Source organism: Erigeron canadensis, chromosome 3, assembly GCF_010389155.1.
Source record: "Erigeron canadensis isolate Cc75 chromosome 3, C_canadensis_v1, whole genome shotgun sequence".
Classification (NCBI taxonomy): Eukaryota; Viridiplantae; Streptophyta; class Magnoliopsida; order Asterales; family Asteraceae; genus Erigeron; species Erigeron canadensis.
Genome location: NC_057763.1, coordinates 18232156 through 18254200, shown reverse-complemented (window position 1 = coordinate 18254200; position 22045 = coordinate 18232156).

Genomic DNA, 22045 nt, shown 5'->3' with positions numbered 1-22045 from the left:
GATTCCCTCCAAATTCTTTTCCCTCAGCGTTTATACAGCTAGCTGTATAACTGTCTTTCCCGGTTGAATGTGTTCCAAGTCATAGCAATGTTGCTAGATGATGTTCCATAAAGATTTTTGTAAACCACATCACTTATTTTGACGCCAGTTTTCTATATCGAAGCAAAAAGGTGGAATTGTACAATGCCTTTGGTGATTAATATTAATATTACATATATGTTTATATCTGTTAAAAAAAAAAAACAAACATATATGTTTATGCAAATAAAATAAAATAAAAGAACCCTGATGATTTCCTGTTCTTTGCATGTGCCATGAACATCACAGAAGTTCTGGTCTATAATGATTGGGTTGTTGACGATATCAAATATAAGGTTCTCAATAATATGTCGAATGTAACCCTGTCCAACCTGCCAAGTCTTGATTCGAGCGCCATTTGTGGTTCCTTTGAATGATGAATCCCTAATGTGAACGTTTTCAACAAGCACGGCTTCTCCATCCTTTCCTAGGCTCCCAACGCTATTAACAAAGATAGTAACTGAAGTTGAGACACATCCCACGTAGGACAAGGGGTCAAAATAGGTTACTTTTAGTTTCGGTGGATACGACTCAGGTCCGGTTTAAATTGGGTCGGGTTTAGTGGGATAGGTTAGGTTCACTCGGACTACATTTTTGTCCGTTTGCATATATATGGAAATCAAGATTTGTGCCTAAAAAGAATGCCACAAAAAGTGTCTGATCATTCAATGCTGAACACATGAATATGTGATCGTAATTTTCGGAACTCTAAAATTTTGATTTATCATGTGTCTAAGTCCCATCTTTTAGTTTGTCCTTAGGCATACATCCTAGACACAAATCTAGCTACTCTTTATATAAACAGATAATAAATAATAGATAACGAGAACGGTACCTGCACGTTGTGACGGCGATGGAGGTAGCGGCAGTGGCGGTGATGTAATGGCGGCGGTGGAGATTGGTGGTGGTGGTGGTGGCGCCGGTGAGTAGTGGAAGTTATTGATTTAATGTGGCTATGATACATCATGCAATAGAATGTATACATTGTTGAAACTTAAAATCAATATTGAAATTTTATGTTCAATGTTGAAAATCAAAAGGGAATTTGCTTTATAATATTGTATAAAATATTTAAATTTTAAGTTCAATATTGAAAATTGTAAAGAATAAACTTGAACTTAATTGATGTTTAATGGTGGAATTAGGGTTATGTGTGTGTTTGAGTGCGTGATGGTGATGGGAGATTGAAAATGAAGTTAGAGAGAGAAAGTAACTTAGAGAGAAGAATGTATGAAATTATGATTAGAGCTTATTACAAAATGGTTAAGGAAGGAATATTTATATATTTCATCTACTTAACATTAAAACCTCTTCCACAATAACTAATTTACAATTTAACACCATATTTATATTTCTAACAATCTCCCCCTTGGTGTTGAATTGTAAATGTGCATCGTCTTCGGTCTTTAAATAAACATGATGAGCTTATTTGTTGAAAATCTTCAATGTTGATTGGACTTTGAAGCTTTCCCATTGTCTTCAACGTCTTGTATCAACTTTGACTTTGAATCTTCTCAACAAAAATATTTATTTGACAATGACTCTCTAAACCTTGATCTTCTCATACAACTTAGAATACTTTGGGAGCATATGTGAAATCTTTATAGCTTTTGAGCTTTCACAACTTGAACTTGTGAATGTTGATTTCAACTTGACGTTGCTTAGAGAAGTAACTTGAATCTTTGAGTAGCATGCGGAAGCTTGGTTTTGACCTTGAATCCTTTGAAATATTTTAAATGCGGAAGCTAGGTTATCTTTGAATTCTCTTGGCATCGCGGAAGCTTGGTTTTGGCTTTGAAACTTCATTTCTTGTTTTAACTTGTCTCTGAATCAACAATCATTTTGGAGCATTTGATCCTTTGATGAACTTATTCTTGCTCCCCTTTAAACAATCAACTATCTTGGAGCAACTTATCAACTAAATGAATTATCTTCAAAATTTCTTGCTCCCCCTCAAACAAACAATCATTTCGAAGCATATTGATCAATTCTTGAGTTTTATCTTGATCTCCCTCAAATGAACAATCTCTTCAAAATATGAACGAACTTAACTATTCAAGTATCAACCATTCAATCTCAAACTCTTCTACATATCAAACAATGGTCATTTATCCAATAAATATTTCCATAATCGACCATGTATATCATCTTGAATATACTCAATCTCGAATCAATCCTTTAACTTTCTCAAAACAATCTCTCAACTTAACACGATAATTATTCACTCTCTTCACCTAAACTAACGATCCTTTGAACAACCAAATAAAAACAATATCTACCAATCAAATTCTACCTAATACCTTGAACTCTATGTATCAATCATTTAAACATTTCTCCCTCTTATGATGAATATGTGAAATATGTTCATCATACAATGATGATTGATAGCATAAATGGTAGATGACAACAAACAACAATCAAACAACTTATCCCAACCCAATTCCCAATGGACCTATTGGTGAACTAGAATGTGAGGTTGCGTTGTTGGAAAAAGATTTTTATATAGTGTTTGTGTTCTTTGTGTTTGTGTGAAGAGAAATGAAATCTGGATAAAAATGATCCGTTAATGATGATATACCCATACGGAGCTCTAGCTCCTTATTTGAAGCAGAAGCAGAATACGAAGTCACCTTCGTATAGGTAAAATTACTTAGGCTCATAACGGAGCCCGATCTCCGTTCAGTAAGATTATTACGGAGCTCTAAAGGTAACAATCACCTAGCTCCGAGGAAATATACAATAAAAGATCGGATAAAGACCTTCTTCACGATTATTCTATTAAGCATATATCGAAGCTCCGATATACTCGGACATAATTAGGTAACAAGATTACCACAAATCTCCTCAAGAAGGAAACAAGATATTCACAAAGGAGGAAGAGATTTACCCTAATTCTCTTACCCTCCTCTCCAAGTTATCAATCCTCTATATAAGTAGAGGAGGAGCCTCACGGCAGAGAGATTCATATTTATCCACACAATTCATATACATCATACGAACTATACACCAAAACCCTCTCACGAGTTTATTCGACCTCCAGATAAACCCTATACAAAACCTTCAAAACCCTAAGTCGAACGAATCGACTTAGTCATCAAACCATCCGGCATAAAGTGGTCTCTCCGACCCTTTGACCGTAAGGGAATTGCCGATAAACACCTACAACCCAACTCACACCTCCGGTTGAGCCATAGTGCGATTATTTGATCAAACAGTTAACACAACCAAAAATCAAAAGGATTAATGGTGTGGCCTAAAAATACGATTATTATTTTTAGGCCTTCCCATTATCATTGAGAAATGCACAAAGCTTATCTCTAAATTTTTTCAGTCTATGGCTTTTCAACCGATAGATTGCTTTAAAGAATGTAACTCATGGTCAGTGTCACAAAGGCGTTCGATAATCATGTCTTACCATCCGTAAAGACTTTTGGGAAATAAATCCGAGGTCAGATAGACTTCTCGTTTACTCAACAAATTCATAAAGTGAAAATGTGAGACCTACATTCAACGTTGGAAAAGATGTTAGCATTGGTAGGATTTCCATTCGATCATCGTGGAATATCAAGAATATGATATCACTACAAATGTTCTGGCAATATCACAAAGATATGCAATGTCACAAAGACATATAAAGACTTATTGTGTCCTAGTCAAATGAAAGATATTTCAAGAATGCTCTAGACTCGATAGTGATTAAATGAAGTCGGGGACCGGAGTAGAGTGTCTCCCTTTTTTAATATCAACATCTTCCAAATAAAGAGTCGATAGAAATGTGAAAATCTCCGTGAGAATAAAACAAGCATTTGTTAAGAAATACTTGAGTGGTTAGGTAAAGATGTGCATTGCTTCACTGGGTCCATGAAGTCTTCTTCAATATTGAGAAATCAACAAATGAAATCCGATAGAAACGTGTTGACCCGGATTTTTTAAGAATTTGGGGAGGGCTTTTGTTTCTTTTAGCCCTTTCTCACATCATATCACCGTAACCTCTAACTTTTCGACTACTCCCTCATGTCCTATTTGCACAAATATCATCACACTCTTATACCCTCACAATCTAGAATTGAGAATATAACTTCGGGGTTAGATCTCATCGGCAATGACAAGATCATGAAGTTTTGATGAGTGGCCTAAACTTTCGTGTGTAAATCTAACACCGAACTTCAATAGGGATGATCGAAAATGGTTTAAAAATCATTCAATGTGTTTAAAATATGACAAAAGAGTTTGAACACTTGGAAGTTTTGGTTTTATAAACAAACTCTCCCTAAATATATGCATGATTTGAACAAATTGTTTTGCATATATAGGGTGAGTAAAATGATTGTAAGTTGCTCACAAACATTAAAAATGAGACCACGAAGACAGTACACAAAGGCGTTCGATGCCTTGCATCACATCCTAATATTTTGTGAGAACTCAAAGACAACGTAAATAAAAATGATGAAAAGAGAAAATCTTTTTGGATTTTTCTAAAATAAGAAAAATAAAAATCTTTTTAGATAAAAAAGTTAAAAAAATAAAAATATTTTTGTATTTTTCTAAAAATAAAGAAATTACGAAAACGATTTTAGCACAGGTTATACACTGATGTGTGTATAAGCCACTTTTCATCAAATCACTTTTGGAACCCATTTGAGATTGGGTCCAACGGTTTTTTACTTGTTAAAAGACCAAATGTAAGTCTCATCAATTTGATGAATTTACGTTGCATTCCATGGAGAACTAAAACCCGGTGGTTTGGTTGAAAAGAGTTTTCATGGAAGCAACGGTGAAAAATCATTTGAATTCTTCGAAAAACATCCAATCTTGGGAGATGGAGTTGAAAAATGATTTTTCAAACCAAAATCATTCACTTTTTGCACAACTGCTTTCACAGGTTTTGGTGCAAGATCAAAAAGTTCCGAAAAAGAATATTTGAATGATTTTGACTCAACTGACTTATCTTTAGAAATCGGTTTCCATTTAGATTTAGTCAACTGAGATTTTGCTTGAGAAATGTGTGATGAATTATCATCGAAGGATAGAAAAGAGACAAAAGTAGTTGTTCCATTAAAATTTTGTTTCTTAGTGAACTTCTTACCCTTTTGCAAGGAGTAATTAGTAAACTGAGAAAACTTTCTTTCAAAAGGTTTAGAAGATTTACCCGTGTAGACCTTCTTTGGAATGTCAACTTTTGGTTTGGATGAAATAGGTTTTGGAAAGCTTTTGGATGCCTCAATCTTGTCACAAGCACAATCAAGATCAGTCTGAGTTGAGGTCTCAATGGTATTAACAACATCACAATTAGTCTGCACAGGTGTTTATTAAATAATCGCACTATGGCTCAACCGGAGGTGTGAATTGAGTTATGGGTGTTGACCGGCGATTCCCTTACGGTCAAAGGGTCGGAAGACCGCTTTACGCCAGATGGTTTTTAGTCTAAGCCGATTTGTTCGACTTAGGGTTTATTCGGAGGTCGAATAAACTTGTATGAGGGTTTTGTATCTTGTGAATGAATATCCCCTGCCGTATGGATTCCTTCTCTATTTATATAAAGGGTCGATTTCTTGGAGAGGAGGGTAAGAGAATTAGGGTAAATCTCTTCCTCCTTTGTGAATATCTTGTTTCCTTCTTGAGGAGATTTGTGGTAATCTTGTTACCTGATTATGTCCGAGTATATCGGAGTTTAGATATGTTTAATAGATTAATCATGGAAAAGATCTTTTGTCCGATTTTTGTTGCGTATCTCCTCGGAGCTGTGTATTTGTTACCTTTGGAGCTCCGGGGTAATTATGTTGAGAAGAGGCTGAGCTCCGTTATGGCTTTACCTGTACGAAGATGGCTTCGTTTTCTGCTTCTGCTTCGGGTACGGAGCTAGAGCTCCGTATGGGTATATCATCAAGCCACCTTCGATGGAAGGTTTTATCTGTAAAATATCGCGTTAGACTCAAAAATCAAAAAATAAAATCATCCTACTACCTTCGATGGAATTTATAACTCCGATCTGGCGCTTCGATGAAGTCTTTTGAATCTGCTGGCGATGCTGTTATTTTTCCGGAGCCATCTTATAAGGGCAAATATGTCTTTTTACGCTGCCTCGTATTTGTCCCTTCGATTGTTTAATACGAACACGTGTATTTCGAGGGAGGCTTGAATCGACGGTTAGGGTTAAATATTCGGCGATTTTTCAAACCATCCGTCACATCCTTTTACATTTTCTGACGACTCTGATTTTTTCTTCTTTTGTCTCTCATCGTTTTCTTGATCTTCCTTTCAACTCCTCTCATATTATCATCTTCCAAAAGAGGTATTGTTATCATCAATGGATCCCCGTCACTTTAGGGCAATCTCCACTACGTATTCAGAGATGACAGAGAGCGATGTTGCATGGTTTCGCAGCTGCTATTGTCGGTCCGGTGATCCTGAGATTAGGGTTCCAGGCCGGAATGAATCCATATTGGCTACTCCTTCTGGATTCATAGGTATGTATACTGCTCTTTTTTCCAGTGGCAATCTTAGGTTTCCCCTGTCTCCATGGTTATTAAGTATCCTTGATCGTTTTGATCTATATCTTCCTGCTATTCACCTCTTAGTATTAGAACTAAAAATGGTGTTAAAATGTAAATGTTTTAGAGGTGGAAGGGGCATTAGTGAAACTTAGATTTATGATACAAATAGCCCCCTTTCACACATTAATTGTAAGCCTTTTCCCCATTTACACATTAATCATTCCATTTCACTTTAATTATTGTCTCTCCATCTCCATCTTAAACCTCTATACACACACAAACACCTTTTCACACACTAACTCCATTTTTACACAAATTGAGCTCAAAATTCTCGTTTACATTTGGTATCAGAGCAAAACAACAATCTGTTGACGATCCATTGCTCAATTTTGTGCAATTCTCATACAATTTTCTAATTTTTATTCAAAACCGTTTTTTCTAAAACGATCTTCATTGTTCTTCAAAATTTCACCTTCCAAATCACATAAAATCATAGATATTTGTTCACCAATAGATTCCTAGTAGTTGAAAACATAATCCTATCAAATATTAAGTTCCAATTCGATCTAAATCTCGAAGTTTGAATTTTTTGATTTTGGCTCAAAATCTGGGTTTCAAATTTGTTGTATTTTGTGTTGAATTTTGTTAATCGGTGTGTTGCTAAGGTGAAAACAAACATTTTGCAAGTGATTTCAAGTTCTAACTCCTAGTAAATCAAAAGTTATTGAAGCTTTTTGAAGTTGTTAATGGAGTTCATGAGTAAAACTGTTTTGTTGAAGAAGATGAAGACCCAAGGACGATTCTGCCCTAGGACGATCTTGCCAAGATCTTCCTAGTCTCTGAACATTTCATTTTTCCTTCTAGTGCTTTGTGGCTTGTAGGACGATCCTCACAAGATCGTTCTGACAAGTGTTTGTGTTTGGAGAAGTCTTTGTTGTGGCTAATTAATCCTTACGGATTGGTTTGGTCAATTCAAACACTTGGAAAGTGTTTGATACTTGAAGATTTTAAGCCAAGAACCTAGGACGATCTTCATCAAGATCGTCCCAGTACACTGAAGCTAGGACGATCCTGACCAAGATCGTCCCAGCATTGTGAAAGAGGACGATCTTGACCAAGACCGTCCCATTTCCATTCAAGACCGTCCCACTGTTCTTGTACTTTGGTGTGTTTTGGTTGATCATTTGAGGTTGTTGTGATTGGGAATCACACACTTCTTGGGTAACTAATCTTCTAGATTGGTTTTGCTCAATTCCTTTCATTCCAATTCATACTGTTACTCTGTCCAAATCATCCCAAAACATTTAGAAAGTTCTCCAAAATCAAACAAACCCTAAAACGATCTTGGTAAGATCGTCCCAGCACATTGAAGGCTAGGATGATCCTGACCAAGATCGTCCCAGTTCATTTCAAGATCGTTCAAATTCCAAAAATCAATATAAAAAAAAAAAAAATTTGGCGGGAAAAATAATTTTTGCATAGGGTCTTAAAAAGGGATAATTCATGAAGATTTAAAATTTGATAGCATTAAAAAAAATTTTAGGCCAATTTTTATCCATTATCGACGTGCTTTTGGCCAAAAATTTTTAGAAATTATCAAATTTTTCCTATGATCATGATATCCAAAGTTTACATGAAATTCCAAGTTTCATGAGAACATATTTCGGCGGCAAAAATTTGGAGGAAACCTGAAGTACAAAATTTCCAAATTTCAATTTTAATTCTTTCACTTCAATTTCAATCACAATTATCTTTCATTTCATCCCACCTTTGCTCAACAAAATGTCAATCGAAATTACAAAAGATTTTATTCATTCCTTGTCAGAAGATTTAACAGGCTTAGAACCAAATTGGAAAGAGATTCATCATCATGTTTCTAAAACTTGCTCATGTGGTGCTCAATATGTTTCTATAAATTATATTGTGGCTGAATATGAAAGAAAAGAAGCTAACTTAAAAAAGCTTTTTGATATTTTGGAACAACACCACAATTTCCAATTTGAAGTTCAACATCTCAAAGAAGAAAACAAAGAGCTCAAACATGCAAATGATCTAAAATTGTCCAACATGGAAAGTGTTAAAAAAGAACAAGATCTTTTGCAGTCCAAGATTTCAAGTCTATCAAAGGAATTGGAAACTTCCAACAAGAAGCTGAATGATACTACCTTGGAGAGCAAATCAAGAGAACTTATTTTGCAAGAAAAGATTTCAAGTCTTCAACTTCAGTTGCAAAATGAGTCATCCATATTCTTAACCATGGAGAGCAAGTTTATTGATGAGATGAACAAAGTTGAGAAGGAGAGACAAGATGTTTGCAACAAAATCAAGACTCTTGAAGAAAAATGTTTGCAATCTCAATCAAATGAAACATCTTTACAAAAGAGAATCTCTGAACTTGAGATTGAATTGCAAACACAATCAACATCTTGTGACACTCAAAGTGATGATGGCTCAATTTATCATGATACAAGTCCAATATTTCCAACTGAAATTGATGTTTCAAAGAAAGTTTCCACTGAGTCCATCCCAAAGAGCTCCAATGTCAATGTTCCATCAACCCCTGCCCCAAAGATGTCTCAGTTTACCAATTACTCATTGGAGAAGAGTAAGAAGGATTCAACATCATCTACAGTTGATGGATCAGTATCTTCAGTCTCATTCCTATCATTTGAAGACAACTCTCAATTCATCTCCCAAGCAAAAGCTCAGTTGACAAAGACTAAGCCAAAGTCAGTTTATAAGCCCAAGTCAACTGAGTCAAGGACATTCAAATATTCACTTTGGAAGTTATTTGATCTAGCACCAAAACCATTTGCAGTGCAAAAAGTGAATGTCTTTGCATCTCCAATGCGTCCACGAAAACTCAACTTTTCAACGTCTACGAGTTTTTACTCTCCGTGGACTTCAGACTCAATTCGCCGGATTGATGATACTTACATTTGGAATGTGAAGACAAAAACCATTGGGCCTCAGCAAAAATGGGTCCCAAAGGTTGTTGTTAAGTGATCTGGTGAACATGGCTTATACACATGTCAGTGTATAACCCAGGCTAAAGATGTTGTTTATTGGACTACTACTTCATAATGGTTGATTCCCCAGTTTCGACTTCAAAGAGACATGATGAACATGTAGCCACACATTCATCATGAGGGGAAGAAAGAGGATAATGAAGTCGAACAAGTCTTTATGATTTCTTGAAATTTGATGGGGAAAAAGAAGAATTCATCAGTTGAGGGGAAGAAAGATAAATTGTTGACTAAAGTGATCCCCAAATTATTATTTGAAGATAGTTATCACCAACGTGGTGGGTACGCCGCGGGTACACCCTATACATAAGCGTTGGTGGTACGCAAATATGATTGTTTGATCGAGGGAAAGTTTGTGATGAAAATGATGTTTGTCCAAATGCTTCAAGAGAGAGATTCATTAACTAAGGGGAAGTGTGACAAAGTTAAGTTTGTCAAGAATAGGCTTTCATGTTCAAATCTAAAGAGCCAAGATCAAGTTTCCGTAATGCTTATACTCTGAGAAGTTCAAGACTTAAAAATACATCTTTAAGGTAAGTGTGAAGATTAAAGACATAAAGTCAAGTTTGATGGAAGATCTTGAAGACAATGAGAAAGCTTCGTAGACCTTCATAAACAAATTCGTATCTAAAGATGATGTCATGCATGTATTACATTTCAACACCAAGGGGAAGAATGTTAGAACTAAAAATGGTGTTAAAATGTAAATGTTTTAGAGGTGGAAGGGGCATTAGTGAAACTTAGATTTATGATATAAATAGCCCCTTTCCACACATTAATTGTAAGCCTTTTCTCCATTTACACATTAATCATTCCATTTTACTTTAATTATTTTCTCTCCATCTCCATCTTAAACCTCCATACACACACAAACACCTTTTCACACACTAACTCCATTTTTGCACAAATTAAGCTCAAATTTCGCGTTTACACTTAGCTATTACCATGATAATGTCTTTTGTTGCTATTTGTTATGCATATGAGGTGGAGCCTGGGGTACGTACGTTCAGGTATTTTTTCAGGTGGGTTAATCGTGATGGTTGTGCAATGGTGGAGGAGAGGCCTGGTAGGTTGTTTTTTGGCATAGGTGATTCTGATATGTTGGGTTGGCGACCGAGGTTTTTGTTTTTTAGTGAGGAATATGTTCATCGAGTCTTCAGGAGTGTGTGTGATATGGGTAGGTTAAATTCGGGCTTGGTTCTTGCTGATGATGATTATGAGGGGGTTGTTTTGGAGAATCCTCTAATGCACCAAATACGAAGGTCACCATTCATGTAGGTCACGTATCCCACAGTTATTTTATATCTGTGTGGGATTACTTTATCATGGGAGGGCTCTCCTGATATTCCTATGCTTATCTGGTGTTGTGAAGGTACGAATTATGTCTTTTTTGATCTTGACTTTCTTCGATTTGTTTCTTATTGTTCATATGACGTTGTGTGCAGAGTTGACACTTAGGGAGGCTATAACCATGAATCCTCCGGGGATGGTGATTGGTAGGAGGCCCAGGGGTTCTTCTGATGGGGAAGAGCCCTTTTTTGCTGGTGTCGGGGTTCCTCCTCCGAAGAGGCCTCGTATTGAAGAGGGTCCTTCCATGGCTGATTCCCCTGTCATCATCTTGGATTCTCCAATTATGGAAGAGGTTGTTGTGACTGCTACTACTCCGGTGACTAGTCTTGACCAAGGTTTGTCCTTCATCAAAAAAAAAAAATTTTTTTTTTCTTTCTTTTTTCTCTTTTAGCCCTTATATTGGAGATTGTCTATTTACTCCATTCTGTTGATTCTGCTCGTTTGGCATTTTAACTCCTGGTGTTTATATTGCCATAGCTATTACTCCTGATCCTGGACGTAGGCCTGGAAAGGAGCCAAATGATGAAACTGGAGCCACTACAACGAGGGCAAGGGCTTTGAGAGTTGATGAAACTGGAGCCACTACAACGAGGGCAACCGATGCTATGGTTTCAGGTATTGGTGGTTCAACTACCGGTGCTCCTGCAAGTGTTGAGCCTTCTTGTGGCTTTTTGGTAGCCCTTGTATGTGTTTTCATATTAAGGCTTCGATTGTTCTTACTTTTCTTGATATACTTTCATGTAGGGACTTCTGTCTTTGAGGCTCTGCCTGATCCACAGCTCTGTCGACAGAGTTTGAACATGATGGTCCCTGGTCACTTGAGGGTGATGTTGGATACTATGCCCGCTCAGAGACTTGTTGAACTTTTCGACCAAGCTTCCTTTGCCTCTGGGGTGGTAAGTTCAACAACTGCAGCAAGGATGCGCCATCTTGAGGAGAGCTTAGAGAGACATAGATCAGAATTGGCTTCTCTTAGAGCTGCTTCTTCTACCTCGGCGGTTGAGTCCTTGCAAAGGGAGTTAGCTGATTCTCAGGAGGCGTTGTCCCTGGCTACCCAAAGTCTGGACGCTGCTCATCAGCATATTTCCTCTCTTGTTTCTTTGGGGCCTGCTGGCTTAATTGAACACCTAGAGACAGAGCTCGAGGATGCCAGGAATGCTAACCGGCAGATCATCTCTGGTGTTATACCGCATGTGTTCCGTATGCTGATGAGAAGCCCTGAGTTTGATGAAAGCCTTGATGAATTGATCGAAGCCAACCGGGTTGACACTCGTGCTCTGTTTGCTTTGCGTCTAGAGAGTCAACGAGTTCTTACTTTGAGGGGAAATAGGGAGAACTTCCTTGGTAAGCCTGGTAGGATTGATGAAGCGGAGGAGGCACTAAGGAATATTACTTATCCTTATATTCAGCAAATAGCCTCTAATCCTAACGCTTATGTTTCTGATTTGTATAGTATTAGGCCTCGAGGAATGTAAACAATGTTTGGTAATTGTTTGAATGACTTCTTTTTCTCCGTGTTGCTCCGTCTTGTTTATTTCTGATGAGAGAATGATGTCTCTCATTCTTGCACTCCTTTTAAAGGAATGTCTAACATACTGATGCTTATGTACTTCGATAATAAGGAAAGAGTAACTTATGCATTAGCCTCAAGGGTTATTACCTCATGATTGTTTTTGAAAAGTCTTATGGGCGTCCCCTTTAAAAGATTTAAAATTTTATGCGCATTTAGAATAATATTACGATCGTTTTTATTCATTTGGGAGCTTGTAAGTACATGGCAAGAGGATTTTTACAAAAAGGAATTTGTATTTTTCCTAGCTGCTACTTTTATGCTGCCCTATTTGCTTCGTTTAATTTGGTTTACCTTGAGAAGAGATCGTGCTCCAACCGGTCTTAATGCCTTTCGAAGTCTTTTGCTTGACGTTGTCTTCGTCCTCCGATTCTCCAGAGCTTTATGTGCTTTCCGCCTCGAAGGATCCTTCATTTGTGGTGGGCCCCATTTGTCCCCTGGGGCCTTTCTGGATAATTCTTCGGTTGCGTTTATGCAGGGGGACAGACGTTTCACCCTTTGCGACTGATGGGGAAATTATCGTCTGCATCCCTCCTCGATATTTATATTGCACACATCCGTGTATCGTGGACACTATCATCTCGAACTTCCTCAACCCTTCCCTGCCTAATAGCATGTCGTAGGGTGAATTTGCTCTTATTACTATTGCCAAGATTCTTGCGGTTCTTCGCCATGGGAATCCTCCGATGGTAACATCTAACCATATTTGTCCCAATGGGTGAGATCGTTCACTGGCGAATCCTATCACTTCACCTTTTAGCGGTAGCATAGTTTCTCGCAATCTTTTCGGCAATCGGAGGAAGCTCCGTTCATAGATTATGTCGCGTCCACTTCCCGTATCCACTTGTGTGATTTTTAGGCACACACTACCTATGTTGACCCTTATGAGTACCGGGTTTACCGAACCCTGTCCATCCAGATCACCGAAGTGGTAGTGATTTGTCCCTTCTTTGATCTTTGTGTTTGACAGTATCCTTCTCTGGTGTTCATCCTGTTCTGGCTCGTCGAGGCTCGGCCTAGTTCTTTTGACCAGATGCGGCAGCTTGTTTTTTCTAGCCGCGTCGTCTATCTGTCTTAATAGCTTTCTACAATAATCTGTGCTGTGTCCATAACCATTATGGAAGCAACAGAATTTGTCGAGATTTCTTGTTCCTTTTCATGATAGCGGTATCGGCCTTACGAACGTCATTGCTATCTCCTCCATAGATAGGATTTCCGATGGAGTTTTGCGGAGGTTGGCTATCGTTCTTTTATACCCATTGATTCTGTAAACAGGGGATGATTCTTCCACCTATGGATCCTCACCAACCTCTGACTTTTTTGTATTTTTCTTCGTGGTGGTCCGCCATTTAGCCATAGCCTTTTCTGCTATATCTTATACGTTTTTCCAGTCATGACATTTGCTGACTAAGTCTGAATAACTAGTTGGTTTGCTGAGGCACAGGTGTCGTATCAGTCCTTTCGACCGGAGCCCAAGTATGGCCCCAGATATTCTCCCCTGCTCTGATAGACGCACCAGGTTTTGTGTCTTATTTCCGTACCGTCGTAGTAATCTTGTGTCTCTTCATCTTCCTCCTATTGTATTTCGTGCGCCCGAAGGTGGGAACCGAATTCTTCCCTCGGCTTTGTTTTGAAGCTTTCGGTGTCGTGTATACTTTCCTTTGGTAGCTTTTCCAGCCACTCCCTAACTTTTCCATATAGGAGGTAATGTATAACATGGCAAATTTCCACGTCACTTCATCCTTCGACCTGGGCTATATAATTCTTCTGGAGGAAGATATCGACTTCGGAAGTCCCATCATACCAGGGAAGCTCGTGGGCATCCAACAATCTTACTGGTGGCACATGCTGGCGTAGCTTTTTCGCAAACTGTACACACGACCCTTTGTACTTAGGCCCTGATTTTGCCGAGGTGGCTTCACCCTTCTTAGTTTCAACCAGGGGTCTACCTGGGGATGCTGTGGTGCCGCAAACAAGTATGGGTAGTACCATGATCCTTGTATTTGCACCGGGCAACCTCCAGCTAAAGGTAGCATTCCCGCGAGCTAGGGTTGCGCTGTCCCGTTCGGGTAGAAGCAATCCCCATGATAGTACGACAGGCATATCGGTTGATACGGCTATGTCGCATTGATGGTCATAGCGCCCACTGGGGCCCCTTGGTGTGGCGTATAGGCGGGGTAGGTCGGGTAAACTACTCCCGTCCCTTTTGCTGCTTCCGAACTACCTATGGTACGGAGCTCTAATGGTGTACCTCCGTATCTGTCTTGAGACTTGGTCTGTTCCCCTGCCTTTGCTGAGTTGGTCCCTTGAGTCAGGTCTCGGGCCTTGTTTTCTTTTGAAGGTTCCCGTGCCCGAGGCAGATGACTGTCCTGATCTGTAGAATCAGGAGTTTTTGCGGTGTCTTCTCTCACTCCTGAGACCATGTTCCTTTTGCCAGCGTCCTTTTCTCCTCGGGAACAGGTGTTGGTTACTTGCTCTGTCACCGCTTCCAAGCGTATCAAGCGGTCTAGTGTCTGATTGGTAGAAAGCGTGAGATCGTTGTCCTCCTGGATGCCAGGGGGACTTGCGATTTTCAGAGGTAAAATCCCGTTCACCGTCTTCGTCGTGGGCGATCTCCCACCCGTGTCTTGTTGACAGGGAATCTGGCTTTGACATAATGCTTTTATTTTGATCGTGGCTAGGTTCGGTTTTTAGAACAAAAGGTCCCACGGATGGCGTCAATTTGTTTGATCAAATAATCGCACTATGGCTCAACCAAAGGTGTGAATTGAGTTATGGGTGTTGACCGACGATTCCCTTACGGTCAGAGGGTCGGAAGACCGCTTTACGCCAGATGGTTTATTCGACTTAGGGTTTATTCGGAGGTCGAATAAACTTTTATGAGGGTTTCGTATCTTGTGAATGAATATTCCCTGCCGTATGGATTCCTCCGTTATTTATATAGAGGGTCGATTTCTTCGAGAGGAGGGTAAGAGAATTAGGATAAATCTCTTCCTCCTTTGTGAATATCTTGTTTCCTTCTTGAGGAGATTTGTGGTAATCTTGTTACCTAATTATGTCCGAGTATATCGGAGTTTAGATATGTTTAATAGATTAATCATGGAAAAGATCTTTTGTCCGATCTTTGTTGCGTATCTCCTTGGAGCTGGGTATTTGTTACCTTTGGAGCTCCGGGGTAATTATGTTGAGCGGAGGCCGAGCTCCGTTATGGCTTTACCTGTACGAAGATGGTTTTGTTTTCTGCTCCGGGGTAATTATGTTGATCATCAACAGGGGAATTCACAACTTCACATATAGGACAATCAGGTTGAGTGCAAACTTCAACAACTGCTTTAGATGAGTCAGAAGAGACAGAACAATGATTTTGACTTTGAAAAGATTTGGTTTGTGTTTGCAATTCAAACTCAAGGTCAAAAGTTCTTGTTGTCAAAAATGTTTTGTTCGACTGAAGTTGCAAACACTTGTCTTCAAGACACTTTATTTGAGCACAAAAATTAGATCTTTCTTCTTAAAAAATGGTAGACTTGTTTCGCAACTCATGGTTCAACTCATAAAATCTTTTGTTGCAAAACAAGTTCTTTCGATTGACTGTCCAAAACATTCTTTTTGAAATCTTTGAGAGAATTGTTCAACTCATGTGTTAAATTGTAAATCTTTGATTGCAAATCATCATTTTCTTTTTGAATACTTTCCATGTTGGACAAAATGAGATCATTGGCAGATTTAAGCTCTTTGTTTTCAGATTTGAGTTGGTCAATTTGAAGTTGAAAAATTTTGTGTTCTCTTACAAAAGTTTTAAATGTATTCACATCGACTTTATTTTTTTCAAAACAAACCACTGCACATGGATACGAATTGATACACCAACAAATTTGATTATCATGACGAAGTATTTCTTCCCAACTTGGCTCTTCACCCATTAAAAAATCTAACACCTTGTGAACTAACTCGTCCGTTATTTTAATAGCCATTTTGAATCAAAACTTGTTGACAGAATAATGAAACGAACAATCCAATAAAAGATCTTAAAAATTTAGCCCAATAAAAAAATTTGTAAGCCCAATAACGATGTAAGCCCAATAACGACCTAGACACAATTCAGCTTAACAAACTAAACTTAGCCCAAACTAGAAATTCTTGTGACTAACCCAATTGTTTATTTTGACTTTTTTTAAAAAAAAACTATGAAGCCTGACTTACCAAAAATGAAAATTAAAAAAAATTGAATTCATTGCACTTTGAAAATCAAGATACACTAGACACGTAGACTTTACCCATATACGAGTACAATTTTTTTCTTTTTAGATGGAATCTTATCAAACACATTTACGTGACCCTTCAAAATACAGATTACAAGACAGCTCAGGCATGCATACGAATTGTTATCCAAACACGTTACCTTTCACGCGGTTTCTTTTTTTCACGTGATGTCTTTCAAATAAAAGTGAAAGAGTGTTGAGAAAGACTTTTTATACACAATAACAACTACCAGTATTATTTTTCTCTAAACAAAATTTCACTAGTCCTTTTACTTAAAACTCTTCTGCTCTTTTTCTCTAAACAAGCGACCAAAAAAAAACATATTTCTTTCTTACTTTCAAAATTATCACAAACCCTAAACAAAATTGTTCTTCAACTTTCTTCCAATCTATCTCAACATCGAACTGAAAAAAAATATGGTTAAACAAAGAACTTTAACTGATCAAAAGATGCCAACAGATACACCACACAAGCAAGTGAAACGACTCAAGAAACCATAACCTCAACCACACAACCACAGTTCAAGATGAACAACACTTCTATTGAGTGCCGAGCTCTTTGCTCGGCAAAAAGGGTGTTAAGAAAACTTCTTTTCAAATTTGTACACAAACAATGGAAAAAGATATGGAAAAATGATTTGGTAAATTTTGAATGATTCTTTTGAAGACTTGGTCAACTTGTTCTATTTGCCGAGATGTGAGCTCGACAAATGGTTGAAATGGGTCGAAGATTGGTTAAGGTAGAACAATAGGTCGATTTGTGTTGTATGCAGAGGAATGAGGTCGGCAAATGGTAGAAGTGAGATGAAATTTTGTTCAAGTTTTTTTGTATGGTTTGTCAAACAATGAGCTAGGCAGATGGTTGATGTTGCTATGAAAGGTTGATTTGTGTTGTTTGCCGAGCAATGAGCTCGGCAGATGGTGTATATTGATATGAAAGGTCGATTTGTATTGTTTGCCAAGCAATGAGCTCTGCAAATGGTACGAATTGAGATGAAAATTTGGCTAAGTCCAACTCGGCAAACAACTATATTCAAGTTAGCAGAAGGCTTGAAATCACTACTTCGGCAAATGACACAAAAATACTTTAGCTAATAATGAACAACACGGCGATGAACAGTATCCACGGCGGCCGGAAACTGCATCTATCTTGCCGGAAAAAGAAGACTTGAGACACAGATTGCTCGTTTGTCAAGAGCAAATCTGTCTAAGTGTTTCCAAGCTGACTGCTAATCCTAAGCTGTCTTCTACCAACAACTTGATCTTCTATCTTTAATCATCCTCTTTGATTTGGACTGAATGCTATAACCATTTGATGCAGCTTGAACAACACTTGCTTCCATAAGATAAACAATTACAACATATGAAGCATGATCTGAGTCAGTTACAGATCGCAAGCTGTGTCAGCTTAGTCTGACCCAGATCAGATTACAAGAACCAAAAGATTACTAAGTGTTTATATATCAGATTTATCATCACCAAATTTACAAATAGCATTGGGACTCAACAGTTATCAACATTAAACTCTTTGGAATCTATTAGTAGTGGATGAGTTTGTAGGCTATTGATTATGTACATGTTGCTCAATGTGCTCTGATCACATGATATAAACTTCAACACCTACAGCGGTTTTCATTCAAATGTGTTCATATCGATTTTATAACGAAAGATACCTGGTAAAAGGATATGAATTCTACTTATAGTTGGTGCTAGTTTTGTGCAACCCTCCTGAAAACTCGAAGAAAAATTTGTTATGTGACACATGGGCTGGAAACTTAAGTATATGAAGACGTACAAGCTAGTGTTATTTTCATAGAACAAGGAATGAATGACAGATGATCTTAAATACCTGATTCGGATGATATCGACATGATTGTTCCCACCACTGTGTTCCTTGTCCGTCTATAAGGCCTGATCCATACAAATGGAGACCTGTTACATTTTTATACGCTATCCATTTGACGATGTACCCCTTCGAACTATTATACGAAATCCACCTAGCACGAAGCCCGAAGATGTTAATAAATAAATGGATGGGGATAATGATTGCAAATAAATCGGATAAACATGGAAAATATATCTGAAACCCTAAATGAGGCTAAAACCCTAGCTTTCCCCTCAAGTTACCCTCTCTTATATAAGGAGAGGTAACTGATGGTATATCTCTCCTGCGCTACGCAAAGCTTGCCGCCCAAAGCATCAACAAAATTTGCTGCGGTACAAAGGGATATCAGACGCTGCATAAGGTAAAAAGGAAAGGAGTTAATCACCTATAAATCAGGGATTCGGTTCCGCCTCCACAAGTAGATAATTAAGGAAATAGTTGAAGGAGATTGAAGACCTAGGAAACCCTAGGGAAAAAGTCTATATGGCGCCAAATGTTTCCCGCGCTAATTATCTCTATAAATAAGAGATCAAAAGACCTCCAAGGGGCATCATATCATTTTACACACACATACAGTCACTCATCGTCTTCATCTCGTTTGATTGGCGTAAATAGGCTAGAACCCTACCTTCGGGGAATCGCCGACGAACAACCACAAAACACCCATCACCCCATTTTCATCCTAACCTCGATTCAGTGTACAAACATTTTGCGCCATCCGTGGGACCCGACATTCAGATCCCTAAAACCATAACTTTGTTTTTTATGACAAATCGAATTTCAAGAAAAATGGCCAACGTTCCACCTAGTTCTGAACAAAATATCCGAGAAACGGTTGAAAATGTCCCAGCTGGAAGCACTCTATCTGGGACGGGAGCAACGACCAAAATACCCTGCGACGGTGATCAACAAACTGATCACCAGGCTAATCAGAACTCTGACCTGTCGACTTAAACGGGAGGAGAACGATGGACATTCTCAATAGGATCCCCTCGCAGATACTCACCGTTATTCGACCCAGACTATATTCATGATCATATCTAAAAAACCGTGAGGCACTTGAGAAGAATTGGAGCCCTTGGCAGTACCAGCAGGGTGCCAGATTTTGATGAAGCAACGAAAGACGAATACGACTTGATAACGCCCCAGAGGGGACTCCGAAGGCTCCCCCAAGATGGATTAAGAAACACCTATGGTTTTGGAATCAATAGCGAAGGCCTCCGGATCTGTACTCCTTCAAACCGAAGGTCCTCTCAAATTAACGAAACCCCCAGATCCGAAAGGCCCATCCCGTCAAGAGAAGCAACACCGCTTAGGGACCCTCAGGGACGAACAAGCCTCAGGAACCCCCGGGATAGCGATCTGCAGATGAGATCTGCCCCAACAAGGGACGACACTATTCATGAACTGGAAAGATACCCGGATCTCTGAGACCTACTCCATGAAGAAGACATTCATAGATATGGCTCTCGGGCGTACGAGGCGCTGTCCTCGGGCAGCCGCCCCAAGGGAAGGCTACAAGGACGTCAAGGTTATGATCAACACTATGCTACGCAGGTCCCAGAAAGTCCTCGTGCCACAAGAAGACTCGCAGCTGACTTGGAACTTTACGACCCACCAAGACGAAGGGTCCAAGTCGTTCAAAACCCTCTAGAACTATAAACAGTTAGCTGCAATGTCGAAGACTCTCCGTTCGTGGCGTGGATACAAAATTATCCCCTCCCGAAGGATCTGAAGTATCCTTCGCACTTGGGTACGTACGATGGAAAAAGCGACCCTGACGATTTCCTGGAAACATTCAAAGGAGTATCGGAGGTAAAGGTCTGGAACGTACCCGTTGCGTGCCGAGCATTTAAATATCTCCTCAAGGTGATGTTGACTTTGACCATCGGCGACTGCGGTGCAGTGGGCATGATTCCCCTCCAATGCGGCGCAGTGAGAATCCTCGGCCTCCAATTCTCCCTTGCTGACTGCGGCGCAGTCCTTTCCTTGCCATCCCCACTGCGGCGCAGTGGGGCTTAATCAATTAATTTCTGTGGAATTGGGTTGCGGCGCAGTAGGCATAGCATCCCTCCACTGCGGCGCAGTCATTCCCTATGTAAATCAAACTTCTTTCGATCTCGAATACTTGCCGAGCTCTGCCGTCTTTTCTACCTAAATCAACTCTCGATTATCAAATCAACTTCTGGGCTAATAAATCTTCCGAAAACGTGCAAGATGAGCGTGTAACCTGTTTAGAGCCTGAAACCACTAACAAATACCATAAACGCGCCAAATGCACATAAAATCGACTTAAATTACATAAATATATGGCCAATAATGATGTAGGTAATGGGTATAAATTAGTCACATCAAATCCCCTCACACTTGAGCATTGCTTGTCTTCAAGCAAATCCTGAATTTAAGAAAAAGTATTCCTTGACAATCAAACTATCAAAACAAGTGACAAGTATCAAAAAGAAGCAACACCAACCATGTCAAATGACAAAAGGCGGGTGAAGCACTTTTAATCTTAAATGAAAACTCGAAATGTTTGACAATACCTGAACAATCCGCAAGCCTCGATAACACAACTAAGCATAAGTGAAACAAACAAACCTATCAATATCATTCTACTCCATTGAACTTACTTTTGGGTTGAATATATGAAGAATCACTCATAGCTCAGTCGTGATGTATACTCTTTTACCATAGGCTTGAACTAGGATCGTCACTCTACCAACAAGGCGCAAGGATCAATTACATCGTCAAAATATGCACAAAGGTGGTTGTATAGTTAAACTAAGGCTATGCATATATGGATATGTACAATGAAGTATGGGAACTTTATAGGTTAAAAGTGAAAGGTAAGAATTAATAGTATAAGATATATGAAAAATGAAAAAAATAGTCTAATCAAACCCATACCATTGATTGCCAACAAACCACTAACCCATAAAATGCTATCCCGCGAACACACCTCCAAAGTACCAAGCAAAACCGACACCATTAACTTCAAACAACTTATTAACAACCAAGTCTTCCATAATAATGATACAACAAACTTTCTAGACATTTGAAAATGAGAAATACCCACTAGTAGCCCAAGTTCTTTTCTTTTTTTTAAATTTTTTTTTTTTTTTCTGTTTTTCAATTCTTTTTATTCTTTTGAACCATTTTTACTCTACTAGTAGATACCCTCTTACAATGATAAACATGTCTATTACACTTCACTTTTTTTGTTTGAACAATCCAAGAAAATCTTCAATAACTTAACCCATTGTCGTATTCTCATAGACAAGAATATTCTACAAATCAACCCACTGAAACTCTCCCAAACCATCCAAACAAACCATGACAATCAATGGCCCCCATATTAGAGTATCGGTATAGCAAGGTATAAT